This window comes from Myotis yumanensis, unplaced genomic scaffold (assembly GCF_028538775.1).
Source record: "Myotis yumanensis isolate MYYU_CA2020_CCGP unplaced genomic scaffold, mMyoYum1.0.hap1 SCAF_14, whole genome shotgun sequence".
NCBI classification, from domain to species: Eukaryota; Metazoa; Chordata; class Mammalia; order Chiroptera; family Vespertilionidae; genus Myotis; species Myotis yumanensis.
This window is the reverse complement of record NW_027223765.1, coordinates 7116672-7138446: the sequence shown is the minus strand read 5'-3', so window position 1 is coordinate 7138446 and position 21775 is coordinate 7116672. Positions and strand designations below refer to the sequence as shown.

Below are 21775 nucleotides of genomic sequence, written 5' to 3'. Positions count from 1 at the left end.
CACTGGCCTGCGGGTGGAGAGAGGGGCAGCCAGGAAACCCTCGCCCAGGTCTCCTGCCCCTTCCTGTTTCCCCTGCTATTTTCTACCTTTCTGCCTGCTCCCCAGGCTCCTGGCTCCCCACCGTCAGGAAAACGTTAATTCCCTTTCAGGCCAGGGCAAGAGGAGCCTCTGCCCCGGGGATGCCCAAAGTGCCTGCCTGCTCTAGTGGTTTTGAGAATTGAATGAATTAAGACATTAAAAGGTTTTATGAGCGTGCTTAGCACACACGCTAGAGAAAAGCCTGCTACTGTCACCTATGTGTGAAAAGAGAGTGGGTACTGGAAATATCGGGACCACTCTGTAAATTTAGTACCCGATTATCTAACCATGATGCTGTACATCTGAAACAGCAATACTGAATGTAAACTGTAATTGAAAAATAATTTTAAAAGAGAAAAACACCCTGTGGAACCCACGTTTGTATTCACCCCAAGTGTGATAACTCTTGGTAGAAGTTTCTCAGGCCTCGATACTAAGAAAGGGGCTTTGCCTGACCCCCATGTTCATTTCCATCTAATTCAACTGCGCTGCTTAATACAGCCCCCACTAGCCACATGCGACTAAACAGGTGAAAATGAAATAAAATTGAAAATCCAGTTCCTTCATCACACTAGGCACATTTTAAGTGTTCCATAGAGACACACACTTAGTAACTATCACACTGGACAGTGCAACACGTTTCCATCCTTGTGGAAAGTCCTATTGCACAGTACGATTGTCTCAAACAGAAGGCATGTCCCTCTTTGCCGTGGCTGTTAGGAAGCTCTGGGCTACACTGTTAGTCTTGTACAAGTAGACTCTGTGGCCTGTATCCTGTGTGATGAGGGTGACCAACTGTCCCTGTTGCCCATCTCTGAGGGGTTTAGAACAGGGACCTTTCTGCTTTAGAACTGGGGAGGCTCTAAGAAAACCAGGGGGGTTGGTCAACCCACATGCAACGGTCTAATGGTATCACATCATCAAGGTGTCAGTTACAAGGCCCGTAAGGCATAAGCCAGGCATGACTTATCGGAGTATCTTTGGTGGAGACACCGTGCATCTATCCCTCAAATTTCTGTGGGAACGAGGCTGGAAATAAATAAATGCACTGAGGCCGAATGGCTGTGCTGATGAGAAGGCAGAGGGGACCCGGGGGAGGGAAGGGGGTTGTTTTCCAGAGATCACTGTCCCTCCTTCTGGCCTCCTGCTTCTCGGTCCTGGGGGCCTTCCCCTGCCAGCCCCTCCCTCCAAGTGGGGTTCCACCAAAGTTGGGGATTGTTCAGAAGTTCATGTCTGTCCCCCTGAAGAACTGGCACTTAAACTTGGAGCTCAGGGTGAGTAGCTGGCCACAGACTCACCTGAATTTTTAGGAAAGGCAGGAGTGATTAAGAGCAGACGACCTGTGAGACCGACTATGCTCTGTGAGCCTGGCTAGTTACTTACCCTCTCTGTTTCTCAGTTTCCTCATCTTTAAAATGGGAATAATAATTATGCATGTCTCAAAGGGTTGTTGTGAGGAATATATATTTATTACGCACGCACGCACATGCACACACAGCATTTAGAATAGTGCCTGGTACACTAGCTGGGTAAATTCAGTAAGTTTTTCCCTGGATCCTGGCCACCCCCTTCTCCAGGTCCCAGATCCCAGTGTGTCCTCTGGGTTCGAAGATGAGTGCCCTTCAAGGCGCTGGCTGGCAGTCCTGGCTTCCCTCTAGCCAGGAAGTAGACACTGGTGCCAAGGGACAGCTCTGGCCACGCCAGGCTGGGTCTGTTCCAGGCCTGTAAGAGACAGGCCCGCTGAGCCTCTTGATATACTCATCGGAACCCAGAGAAGGGATTTTCTGCTCCAGGTCAGCTCACAGGGCGGACCGTGGGCGGAAGAGCTCTGCCTCCTCCCACGGGAGGGTTGTGACTGGTGCATGAGAGGCAGCAGAGCTTGGGGTTTGAGTGTGGGATCTGGTGTCAGACTGCCTGAAACCTAATCACCAGCCTGTCTCCCTATTTATATGACTGCTGAGCGTCTTCCAGCTCTCTGCACCCTACGGTCTTCGTTTGGGATCTTCCAGTAGCAACGTGATTTAACTGGGAGGAGAAGAATGTGGTGAGGGAGGGGATAAGTGAGTTGGGAGGGAGGAAAAGTAGATGACTTCTGTGGGCAACTGGGGTTCCACCCCCAAGGGACTCTCTGAAAGCTGGTGTAGAACATGCCTGGCCTGGATGAGGAAACTGGGGTGTTTATCCACCAACCCTCACCCGACCAGTTGAGCGCTATTCCCTGGAAACACTAACTCCCCCACACTTCAACCTGCCCCGCAGTGAGAGGGAGGCAAGTGTTTGAGATGCAATGAACTGTGGGTCGTACAGGGAGTGTCCACTGAAGCTGCAGGTAGCCCCTGAGCGGTGAGAAGGGATATGGGGCACTGGCAGCATTTGCTACATTAGGTTGTCCCATCTGTGATGATAATGAGTCTGTATCATGTGGTTGCTTTGAAGATTTAGACATGTGCTTTCCAGTTGATCTTAAAATAAGGAGCTCATCTTGGTGGGCCTGGCCCCATCAGGTGAAACTTTTAACAGTGGAGTTTCCTCCAGCTGGTGGCTGAAGAGGACACCAGGAGGATGTGACACCATCACCGATGAGGAATGCAGGCCCCTGGCTGACAACTAGCAAGGTAATGGGTCCTAAACCTAGGAACTGAATTCTGTCACCAACCCGAATGAGCATGAGAAAGGATTTTGCTTCAGTTTCCAGATGAGGACTCAGCCTAGTTTCAGCCTCTTGATGCCCTGAGCAGAGAACCCAGCCTGCCATGCTGGGCTTCTCTGACTTTAGAACTGTGGGCTAATAAATGAGTGTTGTCTGAGTCACTAAATGTGTGGTATCTTGCTAAACTGCAATGGAAAACTAATACAGAATGGAAACTGGAGCAGTTGAGAGAGGGAAGGAGACCATGCTTGCTCACTTACAACAGTCACCCAGTCAGCCAAGAGCTTGGCCTAAGCATTTTCTATCAAGTGGCCAACTTGGAGGTGCTAGGAAGCTATGCTCAGTTCCCCCAGGTCACCACCAGAGAGCCTCAGAGCATCTCAGAATCAAGAAATACGAGGTAGGGAAAGTCAGGGCAGGAAGCACCCGCAGTTCTCCATTTTACACCTGGGGAAACTGAGGCTTGCAACAGAGCTTGGATGACATGGAGCAGTGAAAAGAGCTGGTTTCAGACAATCCTCCTTTGGAACCCCAGTTCCACCACTGCCCAGCTCTACAACCTTGGACAAGTTATGTCAGCTCACTGAGCCTCAGTTTTCCTGTCTATACAATGGGGATGAGTGCTTTGGCCATGAGCAGAAGAGGGAAGAGAGTGGGCACAGGCACAGACGTGTGGATGGTGTGACTTGAGTGTAGAGTGGACAGGAAGAGATGATGCTGGTAAATAATTCCTCTGGTCCTCACAGATCTCACGGCCAAATGGGAATCAATATAAGAGTCAGGGTTGTTGTTAAAAAAAACAAATGAATAATTCTTCAGGAAAGCGCCCAGGGAACTCACAGCAGCTTCAGGCAAGAGGCGGGTGCATATAGCTCCCAAGGCCCGCAGGAACCGGTGTTGGAATGTTCCCAGTGCCCAGAAGGGGGCAGCACCTCCTCAAGTGACACTTCATCTCGCTAGATCAAGCACATTTCATCCCTTCATGTATTTAATCTAAAAGAATGCTTTGCACAGCTACTATGGGCTGGGCTCTGGACTAAACACCAAAGATAAGATATTCTCCTGGAGCCTACAATTTATTTAAAGAAGCAGGTAACAGAAATAACGGAATTATCCTATCAATAATCCCTCTAAGCTCCAAAGCTTCATTATATTCTTCGAGTTGCAGGGGAACCTTTCTAGAATGTGTGACCTATGACCCTTCTTCCTTACACAACGGTACTGAACAGAACTTTGATCTCAATACTGGGTGCACCACTAAGTGCTGTATCTGCTTATTCATGGAACAAACTGGACATATTTTCCAAAGATGGCCATCCCCTATGTACTCCTTATACTGTGACTTTGACATTCCTCCGATTGAAGGAAAGGAGTCCATGTGTCATTCCCTAGAACACAGGCAGGCTGAATTGTGGCTTTAGTGAAGGTTACTTTACGACTTCTGAGACTGGGTCAGAAAGGCAATACAGCTTCCATCTGGTCCTCTGAGGACACTGGAACCAGTCACCATGCTGTGAGGAAGCCCAAGCAGCTTGTGGAGAGACTATGTGACGATGAACTAAGACTCCCAGCCCTTGTGCTGCCTAATCTTCCAGCCACAGCCAGCGTGAACTCGCTAGCCATGAGCGCAAGCAAGCCATCTTGGAGGCAGAAATGCACTCAACAAATATTTATTGACTATTTACTATGGAATAAACAATGTTCAAGATCAGGGGTTCGCAAACTATGGCCCATAGGCCAAATTGTGCGGCTGCTTGTTTTTGTAAATGGAATTTAATTAGGGAAATTTGTCTGCTTTTCCATTGCTTTTTAAGTATTACAGAAGTTGTGTTCTTTTGTTTGTTTTGTTTTAAATATATTTTTATTGATTTCAGAGAGGAAGGGAGAGGGTGAGAGGGGGAGAGAGAGATAGAAACATCAAATGAGAATCATTGACCAGCTGCCTCCTACACGCCCCCAACTGGGGACCAAGCCCGCAACGCAGGCATGTGCCCTTGACCGGAATCGAACCTGGGACCTTTCAGTCTGCAGGCTGATGATCAATCCACTGAGCCAAACTGACTAGGGCGAGAATTTGTGTTTTTAAACTGGGGAAGGTCACACTGGGGATCAAAGGGATAAAATGTGTAACCTTAGCAATTATAGCACATAATTATCAGATTGTGCAAGTCATAGATGTTTTCAGAAACACAGGGACTTGAAAATTACATCACCCATGAACTCTTCCTGAAAAATAAATTAGAATGGAAAGAGCTTTTGCAATAAAGAGGTATTTTATGTATGGAGCAATGATGAGCAATGAAACCGTTAAAAATAGTTATAAACACTCTTGGCAATATGAGAGAGGATGCAGTTTGCTGCAAAAAATTAATAAGGAATTAAGCGCATTTTTCCCCAACACTTCAAGCTGTGTGGCAAGAGAAAGGGGAGAAGTTATAATGTTCCAGAGTTTGCTGATCTGAGAGGTAAGCAGTCATTTAAACAAAAATGGCTGTAAAAGTGATAAAAGCACAAGGTAGACATTCAAAGCTTAGGAAAATGTGTGATTAAGAGAAATTAAACTCTACCCTTGATTTTCTCTTCATTGTTCTCCTCAGATGGACTTACTTTTTCTTGCCCTTTGCTTTCTTTAGTTCTTTCCTTATTTTGTTAGAGTACATCCTACGTATTATGAAAGGTTTGTTCATGCTGCCCTCATGCTGTATTGGCCAGGAAACTGGGTCTAGATTGCTTTATCGTCGAAGGCTTGATTTTTGTCTTCTAGCTCAGGGCTGCTGATAACATTCTTTCCTTTGCAGGGGACAACTTTACTACTGTTACCATTTATTTTTTATTTTTATTTTTTTAATATATTTTATTGATTTTTTACAGAGAGGAAGGGAGAGAGATAGAGAGTTAGAAACATCGATGAGAGAGAAACATCGATCAGCTGCCTCCTGCACATCTCCCACGGGGGATGTGCCCGCAACCCAGGTACATGCCCTTGACCGGAATCAAACCCGGGACCTTTCAGTCCGCAGGCCGACGCTCTATCCACTGAGCCAAACCGGTTTCGGCACCATTTAGTTTTTAACGCCAGCAACTCTTAACCCACTGCTGCCGGATTGCGAGCGCTTCATATTACACAGTATTTTACAAAGTATCATACTTTAAAAAGATATTAGCTCGTAAGGACATGTAATAAATAACTTCAAAATGCAATGAGTATCTAATTTTAAAATGTGCCTTTAACATTTACGTAAAATGTTTTTTGTACTCGTTCAAGAGAAACTTATCTGGCCACTGGGTAAAGCTAGCAATGAAACTGCGGGTTCGCAAGGTGTGAAGATTGCCTCTACATTCCTGGTTCCGAAACTAGACCGTGAAGTGTCTCGTTGTGGGTGGTTTTCCATTTAGTCCATTCAGCATATAGAGGGTCTTTCCATTTGACGATTGTGTCTTCAGTTACCAACAGCATTAACCCGACCCTTCACTGCAAACATGAGCGGTCAACCACTAACCACTAGACATATCTGCAAAATCCACAACAAAACTGAGAAGAACCAAGATGAACAAATGGAGAAAAACAGGTTTCGGGGAACCGAAAGTTCCAAAGTGCTGACTGGTGTCTCTCCAAGTCCATGACAACTGAAACCTCAATCGGCCCAAAGTACTGCTCAGTAATCATCTTTCTTTTCCCTATTCCACTCACTCCCTTCCTCCCCTACACAATAATTTCTATCTTTACCACTCTTTCAGGAATTCCAATCCAGCCTCCCTAGTCCTCAGCCTCAGCGGATTACCTGGATTTTCCTGAGGATAGACCCAAGAGTCAGGAGAGAAGTCTCAGAAGCGAACCACCATGTCAACCCAAGGCCCTGATTCACTGTCCATGTGCTCTCCCTCCTCCCTATTACTACTGAGTAATTGTCTCCACTCTTAGCGAAGCCAGCTCCTTTCCCTCTGCCCTAGATCCCATCCCCTCTCTCCTTAAGGACATAGCTTCACCACTTTCTCCCTTTCTCCTGCATCATCTTTTCCTCCTCTACTGCATCATTCCCGTCAGCATGCAACCAATCATGCTGATATTTTTCACATCTTCAAACACAACAGTCCTCTGCTTCCCCCTCCAGTTACTACCTTTCTCCCTTCCTTCCTTTGCAGGTAAACTTGAAAACCTTGCCTATACTTGTTGTCTCTGATTCTTCATTTACCACTCCCTCTTAATCAAGATTTTGTCCCCACCATTCCATCCAAACAAGTCTTTTCAGGATCAATAGTGACCACGTTATAACTAAATTCAGTGGTCAATTCTAAGGCCTCCTCTTATGTGGGACACAGGTGATCAGAGCCCCGCCTTTCTTGAACAGTCATGGCTTGGCTTCCTGCATTCTAACACTCTTCTGGTTTGCTTTAGACTTCACTGGTGGCTCCATCTCACTCTCCATTGCAGTTCCCCTTCAACTGTCCACCCTCACCCACTTTTGAAAAAATATATTTTTATTTTATTTTTTCTAGATAGAGAATAAGGGAGAGGGAGAGGGAGAGGGAGAGGGAGAGGGAGAGGGATCAATGACTGCTTCACACCCCCCCCCCCCCACCCCAATTAGGGACCGAGCCTGCAACCCAGGCATGTGTCCTGACCAGGAATCAACAAGGGGACCTTCTGGTCGAGGGGACAATGCTCAGATCACTAAGCCACAATGGCCAGGCATGTCCACTCTTTTTTTTTTTTTTTTAAGAATTTTGTGAGTTTATTTGAGCCAAACTGTCGACATATGCCGGGAAGCAGAACCTCAACGAATTGAGATAGTGCTCCGGCATGTGCACTCTTAACACTGGAATCTTCAGGACTCAGAACTACTTGTCTTGACTACATTGTTCACGGACTCCTTTTAAAAGACAGTCTGTAATATCTACAGCCCTAACTTCTCTCCTCTGATCTTAAGACTTATGTATTTAACTGCCCATCTAACATCTCCTGTGGATGTCAAATAGCCACCTCATTCTTAGCAATGCCCCAAACTCTCAAAATCTTCAGTTGTGCATATTCCCAAACCAAGGATACTCTCCTACACAACCAGCATATAAACCTCCAAATAAGGAAATCAGAAGTCAGCATTGGCATAACACTGACATTTGATCCGAAAACTCTATTCAGATTTCACCCACTATTCCCAACAATGTCCCTTTCCCTTTTGGTCCAGCATTACACTTTGCACTTAATCATATCTCTTTAGTCTCCTTCAATCTGGAACAATCCCTAGTCTCTTCCTGTCTTCATGACCTTAAAAGTTTTAAAGAGCACAGCCGGGCCTTAGCCGGACTGCGAGGCTGGACGCCAGCGCCATGGAGGAGTACGCTTGGGAGCCCTGGGAATTTGGCACCGATTGAGAGGTAGTACCAATGCTGTGAGGATCCGAGCCCCTCAGATTGGAGGTAGCTTCGCAGTGTGTGTGTGTGGGGGGGGCTGTTCTCCACCATCGACTGTGGCCTGGTGCATGTGTGGGGCAAGGAGGATCCCTGGAATTCCATCACCAGTGGAGCGTTGACCGGGGCTGTGCTGGCTGCCCGCAGTGGCCCATTGGCCATGATGGGCTCAGCCATGATGGGGGGCACCCTGTTGGCCCTCATCGAGGGTGTTGGCATCCTCCTCACTCGCTATACTGCCCAGCAGTTCCGCAACGCACCCCCATTCCTGGAGGATCCCAACCAGCTGCCCTCTAAGGAAGGGACCCCGGCCTTCGGCTATCCCAGCTACCACTGAGGAAGTGACCGCCTGTCACCACCATCGTGGGAGTTCCTCTTTGGTTCCCTCCCCGATGATCTACCTCGAAGGGAGGGCTGGCTCCCAGTTGGCCCTGGGACCCTCCAGAGAGGGCCTCCACTCTCTGTTCCCTTGTCCCAGGGTGGGGTGGGGCACCCCAGCTGCCCTTCTCTCAGGGCACCCCAGCCCCACCCCATACTCAAATGTAACAAACTCTTACCCTAGACCAGCCGTGGGCAAACTACGGCCCGCGGGCCGGATCCGGCCCGTTTGAAATGAATAAAACTAAAAAAAAAAGACCGTACCCTTTTATGTAATGATGTTTACTTTGAATTTATATTAGTTCACACAAACACTCCATCCATGCTTTTGTTCCGGCCCTCCGGTCCAGTTTAAGAACCCATTGTGGCCCTCGAGTCAAAAAGTTTGCCCACCCCTGCCCTAGACCCTTCCTGTTTGCCCTGATGAGTATTTAAAACCAGTTTTGAAATGCCACAAAAAAAAAAAAAGTTTTAAAGAGTAAAGGCCTTTCATTCTGTAGGATGTAGCTCAGCCTCAGGACAGGACTCAGACATGCATTTCTGGGAGGAATATATGGAAGTGGTGCTGTTTTCTAACATCGCATCAGGGATGTTGACCCATTTTACAGCTGGTGACGCTAATCTAGATCTCTTGGTCCACTACATTTATTAGTTGGCATTCTACTATAAGGAAGAGATTTCCCTTTTCCTTCACTTATTTATAGTGGTGTAGGTTCATGGATTCTTATTTTATTCAATGGATTTAATCCATTATTATCACTATTTATTTTTATATCAAATCATTCCAGATTTGGCCTATGAGAGAGCCTCACCAAAACTGGCTCCTGTTTCTTTTAGGTATGTCCCAAATAATTTACACACACACACACTTCTTTACTTTCTGGTACAAGAAAATGTTCCAAGTTCATCTTGTAAATTCTCTGCCTCAACCTTGGAATCTACTATTTCTCCAAGGAGTCCTGGAGTGAAGAATGATATTTGGAAGCTAAAATCTGGGCACTTGGTTTCTTATTGCTTCTGAGATGTCATCAATTATAGGCTTTCTTGGTGTACAGATGTAGAACATCTATGCATGTACACATACATGTATGTCTGTGTGTGTGGACCCTATATACAATTATAACTATTTCTATATCATCTATCATGTATCTGTCTATTTTTTAAAGGCCCATGAGTTGGCACTCCAATTCCAATCTAATACTTCAGGATTATTTTTAGCCTCTCCCTATTCTTTATATGTAAATTTCTTCTCTATCATCAAGAAAGCTGGCTCTCATTATCTCCATGTGGTAATTTATGTATTCAGTATCTCTGTCTATAAGTAATTTCTCTACCACTCTGATTGCCTCCTTGGTTCCCAAAGCCATCTGCTGCTACCTTTGTGGTCACTACTACTTCCAAGAGAAGGGGAGGGAAGGAATGGGGAGGGAAGGAGATGAAGGGGGAAAGGAATAGAAAACTAACTGGTTCAGAAATGAGGGAAGGAAGGGATATGTATTTTTTAACTTCTTTTTATAACATCATTTTTTAATCCTTCTGGATTTTTTTATTTTTTATTTTTTACAGTATGAGGCAGGAATCTGTCTCAATTTTCCCCAACTATAACAATCAATTGTATTTGTTGAAGAGTGTGTCCTTCCCTCTGCCTTAGTCACAGTTCCTTTGGCGGTGGTCTGTGTATGGACAGAACTCAAGGATGCAAGAAGAGTTCGTGCCTCAGGTTGTAACTAGAACAGGAAAGTCAGGAACTTAAGTGCTGTAGGCAGTTAGACAGACGTGAGCAGAGCAAGGTCAATGGGTCAGAATACAGAAGGTCACCAACGTGGAAAGCCCCAGGAGCCTAGCAATGGACAATCAATTGTAGGATGGGACCTTGCCTACAGGGCAACTTTTCCTCCCCTAGCAGATCGCTGGGCATGCGGTTTGGACCCCCTGACCTTTCCTCCCTAGAGATAACAGGAAAGTTCCAGAAAAGCAGCAAAACCAGTCCTGGTTGACCTCAGGACCAGCTGCATGGAATAATGACCTCCTGCCCTGATGCCGGCCAATCAGTTAGTGGAGACCACAACCCTGAAAGGACATTCCTGGAAAACTGCTGAATATTCTATTAAGACAGTGGTTCTCAACCTTGGCTGCACATTAGAATCACCTGGGAATCTTTTTTAAATCCTGATTTCTGGGCCTCATTCTCCGGAAATTCTGTTTCTTTGTTATGGGGTGAGGCCACAACATTAGTAACAAAGAAACAGAATTTCCGGAGGATGAGGCCCAAAAATCAGGATTTAAAAAAGATTCCCAGGTGATTCTAATGTGCAGCCAAGGTTGAGAACCACTGCTCTAAACCCAGTCTAGACTAGAATGCTGGGGTGCTGCTCACCAGGAGGGAGAGATCATGTCTGGCTTGGTCCTTTCACGAACAGGGCGGTGGTGCTTATGGAGTGTTTTCCTGTATTGCTACCTTCAGGGAGAAATGGGTTCCTGAGGAAGTCTGGTTAGGCTAGTTTCCCCAAGGTGAAGGAGCTGGTGCCTTGGAATCACTGTTCACTGGAGAAGCCTGAATTACCTACTGTACCCAGAGCATTAAGCGCCCCCCCTCCACCCCCGGCCTGTGTTATGTTTAGCTGACTGCTGAGGGTTGCAGCATTTCCGAGACCTAGTGACAGACACTTCTCTTTTCCTCTCAGAGATAGGCCTTCAGTCCGGCCAGGCTTACAGGATCTGTTCTTACAGAAATGGGACATGTACAGTCTGGGTTTCTCTAGTCTCCTGTCTGGCGTCTGCTTCCTTCATGCAGAACTGCTTAATAAGGACTTTAAGAATGTTAGTACTGGCTCTGTTGTTGGTTGAAAGAGTAAAACACATCACAAGATGGCCCACAAGACAAAAAAGAAATAAAGGAAAAAAGAACAAAAGGGAAACACCCCAGACCACTCTGTGACCTCTTTTCTGCTACCACCTGGCCTAAGGCACCATCTTTCTCACCTGACTCTTGCCCCACTCTCACCCTGATTTAGGGTATTCTCAACAAGGCAGCCAGCGGGATTTATTAAAACATAAAAAGGTGAAATAAAAGGCATTCAGATTGGAAAGGGAGTAAAACTATATTTGTGGATATGTTCTTGTATCTAGAAAAATCTTGAGAAATCTACTAAAAACTATTAGAACTAATTAATGAGCTTACCAAGGTGACAGGATATGAGATAAATATATAAAAATTAATCGTGTTTCTATACACTTGTAATGGACAATACAAAAATGAAATGAAAACAATTTCATTTATAATAGCATCAACCAAATAAAACACTTGGGGAGAAATTTAACAAAGGAAGTGAAGATTCCTGAAATATATTCTGAAAGTTACAAAACATAGTTGAAAGAAATGAAAGATCTACATAAATGGAAAAACATCTGTGTTCATAGTTCAGAAAGTTGAATATTGCTATGATAGCAATACTCCCCAAATTGATCTATAGATTTAATGTAGTCCCTATTGGAGTTGCAACTAGCTGCTTTTTTTTTTTTGTTTGAAATTGACAAGTTGATCCTAAAATTTATATGGAAACTCAAGGAATCCACAATAGCCAAAACAATCCTGAAAAAAAAATTTGGAGAACTCACACTTTTCAATTTCAAAACTTACTATAGAGATAATAAGGTAATGTGGCATCAGGATAGACATGTAGATCAATGAGATACAGATGAAATTCATATATCTATGGTTAATTGACTTTTGACAAGGATGCCAAGACCCTTCAATGGGAAAGGATAATGTTTTTAACAAATGTAGTTGAGACAACAGGATAGCCACATGTCAAAGAATGAAGCTGGAACCCCTATCTTACACCATGTACAAAAATTAAATCAAAATGGGTCAAAGACCTAAATGTAAAAGCCAAAACTATAAAGGGAATCCCAGTTCACTGCTGGTGGGAATACAGACTAGTACAGCCATTATAGAAAACAGTATGGGGGTTCCTCAAAAAATTAAATATGGAACTGCCATTTGACCCAATGATCCCACTTCTAGGAATATACCGCAAGAAACCTGAAATATCAATCAGAAAGAATGCATGCACCCCTATGTTCATAGCAGCATAATTTACAATAGCTAATATCTAGAAACAGCCCAAGTGCCCATCAGTAGATGAGTGGATAAAGAAGCTGTGGTACATTTATACCATGGACTACTATGCAGCAGTAAAAAAGAAGAATCTCTTACCCTTTGAGATAGCATGGAGGGACTTGAAGAAGTATCATGCTAAATGAAATAAGTCAGTCAGAGAAGGACAAGTATCACATGATCTCACTCAAATGTGGAATCTAAGTAATAAAATAAACTGATGAATGGAGTGGCTCCAGAGACATGGGAGCATGGAACAGAGTGCAGAATCTCAGAGGGAAGGCAGGGCAGGGTAGACGGGTGGGAGGTAAAGAACCAAAGACCTTGTGTGCATATATGCATGGCCCATGGACACAGACAATAGGGTGGTGAAGGCGGGGGGCAGGATTAGCCTGGAGGGGGTCAATAGGGAGTAAAGAGGGATATATGTAATACTTTCAAGAATAAAGAATTATTTTTTAAAAAAATAAAACATAGGTATAAATCTGACCCTGGATTTGGCAACAGATTCTTTGCTATGACACCAAAAGTATAGGCAACAGAAGAAAAAGATAAATCGAATTTTATCAATATAAATTGAAAAGATAGTTCATAGAATGGAAAGAAAATATTTGCAAATCTAGGATATATAAAGAATGTCTATAACTCAGTAATAAAAAGACAAACTACTTTAAAAATAGGAGAAGGATTTGAATAGATATTTCTCCCAAGAAGATATACAAATGGCCACCAAGCACATGAAAAAATGCTCAACATCACTAGTTATCAGGGAAGTAGAAATCAAAACCACAGTGCTGTAACACTTCACACCCACAAGATGACTAGAATATAACAATGAGGTAATAAGTGCTAACAAGCATGTGAAGTAAGAGCTTCAAACATTGCTGGTGGGTGTGTAAAATGGTGCAGCCACTTTGGAAAACAGTCTGGAGATTTGGTAAAAAGTTAAACACATAGTTACCATTTGATCCAGCAATTCCACTTCTGGGTATATACCCAGGAGAAATAAAAACATATGTCAAATAAATATTTGTATACAGATGTTTATAAAAATAATATTCATAACAGCCAAAAAGTGAAAACAACCCAAAACTCCATTTACTGATGAGTGGATAAACAAAATGCAGTATATTCCTACAATGGAATATTGTTTGGCTATAAAAAAGAAAAGTTCTTACCCCATTATCTTGCTCAATTTTTCTCTCCCATAGCACTTACCATTTTCTTAGTAGGTACTCAAAATACTTACTAACCTAATCTACAACTATAGAGTATGGAATAAGATATTGATTATATAGAGACCCTGCTGGGCTGAGCATTTACCCTTTAGTTGCTGGATCATAGAGAGATCTAGGGAGAAGGTGGTGTTCTCAGGAAGGGCCCGGGAAGCTAGGGGACACCTGGGCCTTAGGGCAGAGGGACAGAAATATTTCAGCTGCTCTGGATTACTAGTTCATACCTGTTGAATATTAGCTCTGCTTATACTATGTTAATAATTTCTTATTATATTTATTTTCAATATCTCCCATTGGAATGTAAGCTACATGAAGGCAAGAAGGTCTGCTTGCTTTGTTCACTGATGTGTCCCCAACATCTAGAGATGTATGTGGCACATGGTAGGCTTTCCAATAATTGGCTGAATAAATGAATAGCCCACTTAGAAATAACAGCATGCAGATTCTGAAAATAGGTGCTGCCTCATTACAACCTGGACCTCTGATATTAAGAGTTTTCCAGCTGCAACATGTGTTGAGAAGGTCTGTGTGCTGATGGCCCAGGACCAACAACTTGATTCTATCAGTCATTGAAAATGCCTAGACAAATTTCTGGAGCAAGAGGTGAGAGGGAGTGGATTAGTTGCAAAGAGTAGAAACTAAATTCAAACTATAGGGATGGGAAAGAATTTATTGCTCACATAAAAGTGAAAAGTCCAGGGTCTAGTCAGGCTTCAGGCTAAGCTGGATCCAGGAATTCCAACACTGCCATCAGGAATTCCTTGGCCCTGGTAATAAGTGCTAACCAACCAGCATGTGAAGTAAGATCTTCACAAATATGGCCACAGGCATCTCTAGATTTAGTTCTGTCAGCCAAGCAAACTCCTGGGGGGAAGATAGGGCCCTTTTCTGAATAGTTGGCCCAGGTTGAGTCCCATGTAATCCCTGAACCACCTCTGAAGCCAGAAGAACAGAGATGAAAGGAGACGGGGAGGTAGACAGCCAGGTAGGCAGTTCCTGGTGCAGGTTGGCCAGTGCCACCAAGGATCCAGAAGCAGGAAGCAGGTCCCTGGCTGAGTCCAGGGATTCAGACAGACCTCTGCCTAAGAGGAAGATGGAAGCCCAATTACCCACAGAGAGGAGGGAAGCCCACTGACTTCATACCAAATGGGCATGGCTTTCAAAAGCTATGTGACACAGTGTTGGACTCTTGACATAGTTTAATGGTACAGTGGGAAAAATTTGCTGATGAATTAAGTATGAAGAGTGAGAGAAAGAGAGGAGTCCAGGATGGTCGAAGGTTAGGGCTCTAGGCAATTAGAAGGATTAAGATGCCTTCATCCTTGAGTGGAAGTCAGGAGGTCAGCTTTATCCATGTTACTTTGAGGTATTTACTAATATACAAATGGAGGGAGATGTTAGGGAAACAATTGGACATACAAGTCTACAGGAGAGATGTCCAGGCGGGGAATATAAATTTCAGAGTTGTCAGCAGATGAATATTACTTAAATCCATGAGCCTGGTTGAACACCTAGGGAGTGAACAGAGACAGAACAGTGGAAAGATCCAGGACTGAGCCCAGGGATGCTGAAACGTTAGGGGACGGGGAGATGTGGAACCAGACAAAAGGAGACTTCAGAAGAGCATCCAGTGAAATAAGAGAAACACGGAGAGAAGGAGGAGTTCTGGAAACAAGGCAAAGAGTGTGTCCAGGAGGAGGAAGTTGATCAATTGTGTCAAATGCTGTTTATAGAGAACTGAGGATTGATCAGAGAGGTTAGCAATGTTGCAAATGGCCTTGGCCAGAGCTATTTTGGTGAACCATGTAAGCAAAAGCTTGATTGTAGTGCATTTAATAGAGAATGGAAAGAAAGGAATTGGAGTCAGTAAGCAAAGAAGAAACCTTTTTATAAAGAGTTTTTCTGTGAAGGAGAACAGAGAAATTGAGTTATGGTGCAAAAGGGGAAGTGGTGTCAAGAGGCATTTAAAAAATGTAATGCTTTATATACAATTTTTTGTCAGTTTTCTTTTACGTTATTTTTTAGTTAAAGTCTTTATTTGGAGGTAAAGGCGTATTCACATGCAGTTGTAAAACATAATCCAGAAAGATCCCATGTACATTTACCTAGTTTCCCCAAATGGCAACATCTCACACACCATGGTACAATGTCAAAACCAGAGACTGATATTAACAGAGTCAACCTGTGAAGTCTTTTCATTACCACAAGGGTTCCTAATGTTGCCCTTTAAGTGCCACACCCCTGCCCCAACCTCAGCAACCACCAATCTGTTACCCATCTCTGTTATTTTGTCATTTTTAGAATGTTATTATATAACTAGAGGCCTGATGCACGAAATTCGTGCAAGAGTAGGCCTTCCTTCCCCCAGCTGCCAGCACCGGCTTCCCTCTGGCATCTGGGACCCAGGCTCCCCTCGCAGCCCTGGCTTCGTCCAGAAGGTCGTCAGGAAGGACGTCCAGTCTAATTAGCATATTATGCTTTTATTATTATAGATGGAACCATAGAGTATGTGGCCTTTTGGTATTGGTTTTTTGTTGGTTTGTTTTTTATGCTCAGCATAATTCTCTGGAGTGTCATCCAGGTTGCATTGAACTATCAATAGCTCATTTATTTTTATTGCTGGGTAGTATTCCATGGTATTGATGTAACAGAGTTTAATTTATCTGTTGAAAAATATCTGGGTTGTTTCTAGTTTTGGGCTATTACAAATGAAACTGCTATAAACATTGGTACACAAGTATTTTGTGTGAACATAAGTTTTCATTTCTCTGGGCTAAATTCCCAAGAGTACAACTAGTGGGCCATATGGTAGTTGCATGTTTAGTTTTTAAAGAAATTGCAAACTGTTTTCCAGAGTGTCTGTGCCACCAGCAATATGTGGGTGATCCAGTTTCTCCACATCCTTGTCAGCATTTGGTGGTGTCACTATTTTTATTTTGGCCATTCTGATAGCTGTACAATAGTATCTTGTTGTGCATAGTAGCATCACATTTTCCTAATGGCTAACAATGTAGAACATAATTTCATGTGCTTGTTTGCCTTCTTTGTATCTTCTTCGGTGCACTGTCTCTTTACATGTTTTGCCCATTTTCGAGTATGTCTGGTTTTTTTACTGTTAAGTTTTGAAAGTTTTTAAAAATACATTATTGAAAAAAATACATTATTGATATTAGTCCTTTGTTGGATATGCAGTTTGCAAATATTTTCTCCCATGCTGTAGCTTGTCTTTCTATCCTTTTTACAGACTCTTTCGCAGAACAAAATTTTAAAGATGTTCAATGCATTGATTTTTCATTTTATGGATTGGATTGTATTTTTGGTGTCACATCTGAGAACTTTTTGCCTAGTCTTCGATCCTGAACATATTATCCTGGACTTTTTTGTTCCTTCTAAAAATGTTATACCTGTTTTACATTTAGGTTTGTGACATATTTGGAGTTAGTTTTTGTAGAAGGTGTGAGATTTAGGTTAGACTTGAAGTGAATTTCTTGTAGACAGCATATAGTTTGGTCATATTTTTTAAAATACATTTTTATTTATTTCAGAGAGGAAAGGAGAGGGAAAGAGAGATAGAAACACCAATAATGAGAGAGAACCATTGACCGGCTGCCTCCTGCACACCCCCCACTGGGGATCGAGTCGGCAACCTGGGCATGTGTCCTGACTGGAAATGGAACAGTGACCTCCTGGTTCATCAGTCGATGCTCACCACTGAGCTATGCTGGCCGGGTGGTTTGGCCATATATTTTTTTTTAATATATTTTATTGATTTTTTACAGAGAGGAAGGGAGAGAGATAGAGAGTTAGAAACGTCAATGAGAGAGAACCATCGATCAGCTGCCTCCTGCACATCTCCTACCGGGGATGTGCCTGCAACCCAGTACATGCCCTTGACCGGAATCGAACCTGGGACCCTTCAGTCCGCAGGCCAACGCTCTATCCACTGAGCCAAACCGGTTTCGGCAGGTTTGGTCATATTTTAAAATCCCTTCTGTCACCCAGCTGGTGTGGCTCAGTTGTTGAGCATTGACCTATGGACCAGGAGGTCACAGTTCCATTCCCAGGACTATGCCTGGGTTGCAGGCTTGATCCCCAGTAGTGGGTGTGCAGGAGGCAGCCAACCAATGATTCTCTCTCATCATTGATGTTTCTCTCTCTCTCTCCCTCTCCCTCTCCCTTCCTCTCTGAAATCAATAAAAATATGTTTTAAAAAATAAAACAAAATCCCTTCTGTCAATCTCTGTATTTTAATTCATTTATGTAGATTATTTTCATTTAATGTAATATCTATATGTCAGGACTTAGGTCTACTATTTTATTTTTTGTTTTATGTTTTTCTCTCTTTTTGTTTCTGTTTTCTTTTTATTGTCTTCCTATGGAGCACTTTTTAGAAATCAATTTTATCTTATCTATAATGTCTTTGGGTCAGCTCTTAAAGGCCAGCACCTCTTCTTCCCCTCATGTCCTCTGGCCTTCTTCCCAGGGAGGCTAGTGGAGTCCCCTGTGCTGTGCTAGTTCTGATGTAACGCATGACACACCAGATACAGGTCATTTTTCATGGCTTCCCCAGTAGATGGTGAGCTCCCAGAAGATCATCTTCAGGCTTCAAACTGTGTGGGATGCATATGAGTAATTATGTAAAATAAATGCTTATCCAGGGGGCACCTCAGGTTGCGAGGGGGAGCTCTGGTCTAGGAATGGAGAAGGAACAGAGCACTCTCTGCAAGGAAGGGGCCCTGAGGGGTGGGAGGGGGACACCTGTGTTCTCAAACTTTTCTCTCTCTTTAGGCAGGAAATATAACTCACAGCAGACAAGTGCTGGGCATGTGAGGAACACTGAACTTGTGATGGAGAAAAATGAGCAACAAAAACCCTGTTGACCTTAGGAAGTACTGACAGCTTACCCAGTGACACTGCAAGGCAATGCCTTCCGCTTTGAAAGGTCTGGGTTTACATTTCATAAAAAGGGGCTGAGGGTGGGAGTGGTTGTTTCCTGCTAAAGGCTGTATACCCACTGAGACCCCAGCAGCATGGGCGTCTCCTTCAGCTGAGAAGTGAGAGGAACACACCCCATAGTGGGGGACACTGCAGGGTTGCTGCTCACCCCTCTCCGCCTGGGTTAGTGAGGCTGGTTTGGTGAGGTGTCCTTGCTTCCAGATGCAAAGACTCCTGCTTGGAACAACTTGAGCAGTTGCTCAAGTGATGATTACCAATGTGCCTTTCTGGGTGAGGTTCCACAACCTGGGAGAAAAGGCATCAATAGTGATTGATATACTAGAGAAACTGGATGGCTAAGGATGTTCTTGATAGACAACTGTAGGGTAGTAGACTCAGCACTCATCCCAGAGAGGAAATGAAGAACTGCTAAGAAGTGAGAGCTGGGGTCACAGTGGTCACCAAATGGTGATGGAATTAATGACCTGCAATTAGGAATGTGGCCATCAGAGAAGGAAGAGGGATCAGGCCTTGGGAAGGGTGAGGAAGCAGCTGAAATGTTTACAGATCCTGGAAAGAAACTGGAAGATAAGAGTCTTATGAGAATGCTAACCATCTTCAGAGGTTAGGAAGAGTATGAGATCTTGTGTAATTGTTTCCTGTTTTCCGAGGGGAACCAGCTAATTTTGCTTTCAGCAAAATTGAAGAAGGAGCTAATGGACTTAGCAGCTGACAGATCCTTAGAATATATTTTTATGATAATGGATTATCATGTGATTTTTGGCATTTCACCTGGAGAGGGTTTCAAAAATTGAGTGTCGTTATTTTAAAAACAAACAAACAAGAAAACCCTTCCATTCCCATATTTTTATTTGTATGAATAATAAAAAAAGAAATAGAATTATTGCCAAACTCTATCTTATTTTAGCAATAAGTCATATTCATCCATGGACAGTGAGCTAATTAGGAAAAAACACACCTTCTCTTTCACTATGGTGTATTCCCAATCATTATTTCCTGTGTTCACTATTTATCAAGACATATAAATATGTAATTTTGATTCAATGTATATAATTATAATAATACTCAATCCAGAAGAGACATTTTTGGGGGGCAACACTTGGAGTCTTATAATGATAGGGAATTTTAAAAAACACATTTTAAATATATAGATGATTTATTTAACACATTTCTTCATTGAAAAGTAAATGAATATTCTTAATAAGAAATTCAAAGAGTACAAAAGAGGCTGGGCTGAAAGTAAGTCTTCTTCTCATCCCTGCCTCAGCCACGTGTCCCCTTGCCAGATGCACCCTTTGTAACCAGTCTCTTGTCACAGATTCTATGAGTGCGCATTCAGGGAGATAGCGGGTGTCCCACAAATGTTATCACTTGTTTGTTGTTGGTCTCTCTCTTTTAAAAAAAAATATTTTTATTTATTTCAGAGAGGAAGGGAGAGGGAGAAAGAGAAACATCAATGATGAGAGAGAATCATTGAATGGTTGCCCCTGCACGTCCGCCACTGGGAATCCAGCCTGCAGCCCAGGCATGTGCCCTTGACCAGAATCGAACCTGGGACCCTTCAGTCTGCAGGCTGACGCTCTATCCATGGAGCTAAACCAGTTAGGGCTTGTTGGTCTCTTTTATGCAGTTAATGAAGCTTCTTGGTGCTTCCACTTCTCTGACTCTGAGGAGGTTGGGCATAGCCAGAGATGAACACCTTTCTTAGGTGGGCAACACTTAGGCCCTCTCTGCCATGGAGGGGCTGGTGGAAATGTTGGGGAGCCATGTGCCCATTTTCTTTGCCTCTGAATCTCCAGTGGAAGACCCCCCTCTTATCTTGTATTCAAGAAACAGGCAAATGTAGTCTTCTTGCTTCCCTCCTTCATGAGTGGACAGATAGTACATGTCCCAAGCTAGTCATGGGAGGGCAGCTTTTATTTTACTTTCTTTCTTTTTTTATTTTTTTTATCCTTGGCCTCACCCAAGGATACTTTTCCATTGATTTTTAGGGAGAGGAGAAGAGCAAGGGAAAGACAGAGAGAAGCATTGATGTGAGAGAAACACATCGATTGGTTGCCTCCTGAAAGAGCCCTGACCAGAGCTCGGCTGGGGAGGAGCCTGCAACCAAGGTACATGCCCTTGACGGGACTCAAACTCAGACTATTTTACTTTCTAACCATTGGGCATGGTTGATTATCTGAAGATGTGTTTTATTTGGACTTCACAGTGGGTTTTTTTTTCCCCCTGACAGTCTTTTGTTTGTTTGTTTGTTTTTTTAAACTATTTGAATTGGCTGCCAATTGACATCAGGAGATTTCACTTATAAAAATCCCTATTTCCAGATATTAAAATGTTTGGAAACACAGGTTCTGAGCTCCCCAAAGCCACTGTGTCCTAAAAATGAGCCACAGTTGCCATCTGATGATGGGACATGCCTACTTCAGTGTGCTGACGGCCCCATCAGCTTCCTTACTCCCATAAGTTACTTACCTGGCCCTTATTGGCATTTGGGCCTGTGACCCCTGCTTATACGGTCAGCAGGTCAGATAAAGGATCTCTGGGCAGGAAAGAGGCTAAGTTTCTGGGCCTTGGAGACCACCTGGGCCATGTCAAGGCCTCCACAGCAAAGGACAGAGGATAACAACAGGAAAACTAAAATTAATTAAGTAATCTTTAGAAGTGGGGTAATTATTAAAATAGTACAAGAGGCAAGGTAATAAGGGAGTTGGCCATACACCAAATATCCAACCTTCTTTACTGGAATCAAGGGGGATTCGGTACTCCCCTGTGCCCACCATGGTCAGAGCACTGGCCACGGAAGACTGGAGTGAACTGTTTATGGCAGTGGTTCTCAACCTCCCTAATGCTGCGACCCTTTAATACAGTTCTTCATGTTGTGGTGAACCCCAACTATAAAATTATTTTCGTTGCTACTTCATAACTGTAATTTTGCTACTGTTATGAATC

The 21775-nt window shown here is 43.5% G+C and overlaps 1 pseudogene; it reads left to right on the top strand.

Annotated features, from left to right (window-relative positions):
* The first annotated feature begins 6026 nt into the window (after nt 1-6026).
* On the top strand, nt 6027-8696 carry LOC138992594 (mitochondrial import inner membrane translocase subunit Tim17-B pseudogene; annotated as a pseudogene).
* Nucleotides 8697-21775: the final 13079 nt, after the last annotated feature.